Genomic DNA, 2,500 nt, shown 5'->3' on the forward strand with positions numbered 1-2,500 from the left:
AAACACCACCACCACATCAATCATCACGACACACTACTACTACAACCACCACCACCACCACCATATCATTACCATTACCACTACTACTACAAACCACCAACACATCATCATCACTACCACTACTATTACAACTACAATCATCACCACCACCACATCATCATCACTATTACTACTACAACTACAACCACCCCCAAACCCACCACATCACCTCACTAACACTCAGTACTACAATCACTACCATTAGGTTTTGGAGCTTACTTCATTTGAAATAAGGAAACTTCGGAATTGTATTTGCATTGTGTTTATATATCATAATAATAATTCTTATCAGTTATCTATTTAGAACTAGATACTATACAAAATGTATGCCAAATACCACCCCAATTCCCCTTTCTTGTGTGCGGGAATTCCTCTTTCGGCATTGAAATTGAGTGTGAAGAGTCATCACTACACACATAAACAACAGAAACCAATTTAAAAACAAGAATATGAAACGAAACCACTCACACACGAGGCTATACATTTATCCTTTTCTCTATATAGAATAGGACAAGACAAACAATAGCTTGACTCTCGCTACACTTCGCATTGATGTTTGTCGCTCTCAGAGTTCAACTCTCGGTCGACCTGTCAATATTCCTTTTTGCCTCGGACGTAATCATTAATAGAATGTTGTGTGGTTTTGACCGTGAAGAAAACCTTAAGAAGTCACATTTATATCATTTTAGAGAGATCGTTTGAATAATTTTGAGTTAAAACGAGCGAGCAGCAACTTGTTTTCATGAACGGCCGATCAGCGCTTGTTTACTATAGTAACGCGATTCCAGCCAACATCAAAATGGCGGATATTTTCCTCATCGAGGCCGCTGGTTGGTTAGCCAATAAGAGCACCGTACGGTTTCCATTGGGTAAATTCCTTGATATATATAATATATATATATTATATATATAATATATATATATATAATATTTATATGAGAGAAGAGAGAGAGAGAGAGAGAGAGAGAAAGAAAGAGAGAGAGAGAGAGAGACGACAGAGAGAGAGAGAGAAAGAGAGAAAGAGAGAGAGAGAGAGAGAAACGAGAGAGAGAGAGAGAGAAAGAGAGAGAGAGAGAGAAATCTATAAGACCGACTCATTACCATCCACCCCCGTATAATAATTAAAGTCATTTCTAATAGAATAGCGAGCAGCCTTTGATTGGTTGAAGTCTATTTCCGTATCCAATCAATATACACACAACACACACACACATACACACAACATCCTATTATTATTATTATTAAATTATTATTATTATTATTATTTTATATTATTATTATTATTATTATTATTATTATTATTATTATATTATTATTATTATTATTATTATTATTATTATTATTATCATTATTATTATTATTATTATTATTATTATTATTATTATTATTATTATTATTATTTTATATTATTATTATTATCATCATCATCATCATTATTATTATAAAAAGAAGAAGAAGAAGAAGAAGAAGAAGAAGAAGAAGAAGAAGAAGAAGAATGAGGAGGAGGAGGAGGAGGAGGAGAAGGAGGAGGAGGGGGAGGAGGAGAAGGAGGTGGAGGAGGAGGATGAGGAGGAGGAGGAGAAGGAGGAGGAAGAGGGGGAGGAGGAGAAGGAAGAGAAAGAGACCAACAACATATCTGGTAATATATTGCTAAATCTTCCATTGAACAACTTGAAATTATGCTACTCATATTCGGAAATTCCCGTTCTGAGGTCGCGACACAGTTCAGTGACTTTAACGTCACTGTACGACAGATTCCAACCTTTTCGAAATAATTTTCATTCATTCGTATCGACACGTCTTGCATTGCATACCTAGCGAAACCCCATTCATTCATTTTGGTATGGAACACACAACACACGCACATGTCAGTCAAGGTAAGATTTTATGATCTGTGTCAGTAGTTCTTTGATAGTGATTTTACCACAGTCGATATATGTGTTATTTCATGTTTTGATTATGTGTTATTACAAACCGCTTTGAGCCTGTTATTAGGAGGTAAAGCGCTATATAAATCCAATAGAGATGCGCCTCAAAAATATTTAAATCTCTAAGAGGTAAAGAATCGATTTCCTTGGTCAACATCTCTTACTCAGGTTCTTTTAAAGTATCGTATTCGTATTATGAGATATAAGTAATCCATTCATCCAAAATTGATGAAAAATCTGGTAACTGAACAACTGAACTTTTATACGGGCTTGATCCCGAATTTGAGTTGTGAGCCCACCACGCTAATGTAATAATACTCATGATTTAATATAATATAATATAATTTTTGGGGTCCCGATAGCTCAATTGGTAGAGCACTCTCTTCACACTCAAAGGGACCGAGATCGATCCCGGTTGCAGTCGAGATTTTTTTCTGACCCCCCCCCCCTCTTTGTCCACCCAGCGTCCTATCCAAAGGGTAGCAAGCAATAGTCACCGAGAAAAACTCCGCTCCATGGACCTAAAGGCTCTG

At 36.2% G+C, this 2,500-nt stretch overlaps 1 protein-coding gene across 1 annotated transcript in view; it reads left to right on the top strand.

The window, feature by feature from the left end:
- The first annotated feature begins 1,839 nt into the window (after positions 1-1,839).
- Positions 1,840-2,500, top strand: part of LOC144961157 (uncharacterized) — a 7,145-nt gene continuing 6,484 nt past the window's right edge. The window contains exon 1 of the mRNA XM_078894449.1: positions 1,840-1,916. The gene's annotated coding sequence lies outside the window, so the exon portion shown is untranslated. The remainder of the gene's footprint in view (positions 1,917-2,500) is intronic.

The sequence above is a fragment of the Berghia stephanieae genome, unplaced genomic scaffold (assembly GCF_034508935.2).
Source record: "Berghia stephanieae isolate SIO BIC M18660-M18661 unplaced genomic scaffold, UCSD_Bste_1.3 scaffold1571, whole genome shotgun sequence".
Lineage (NCBI taxonomy): Eukaryota > Metazoa > Mollusca > Gastropoda > Nudibranchia > Aeolidiidae > Berghia > Berghia stephanieae.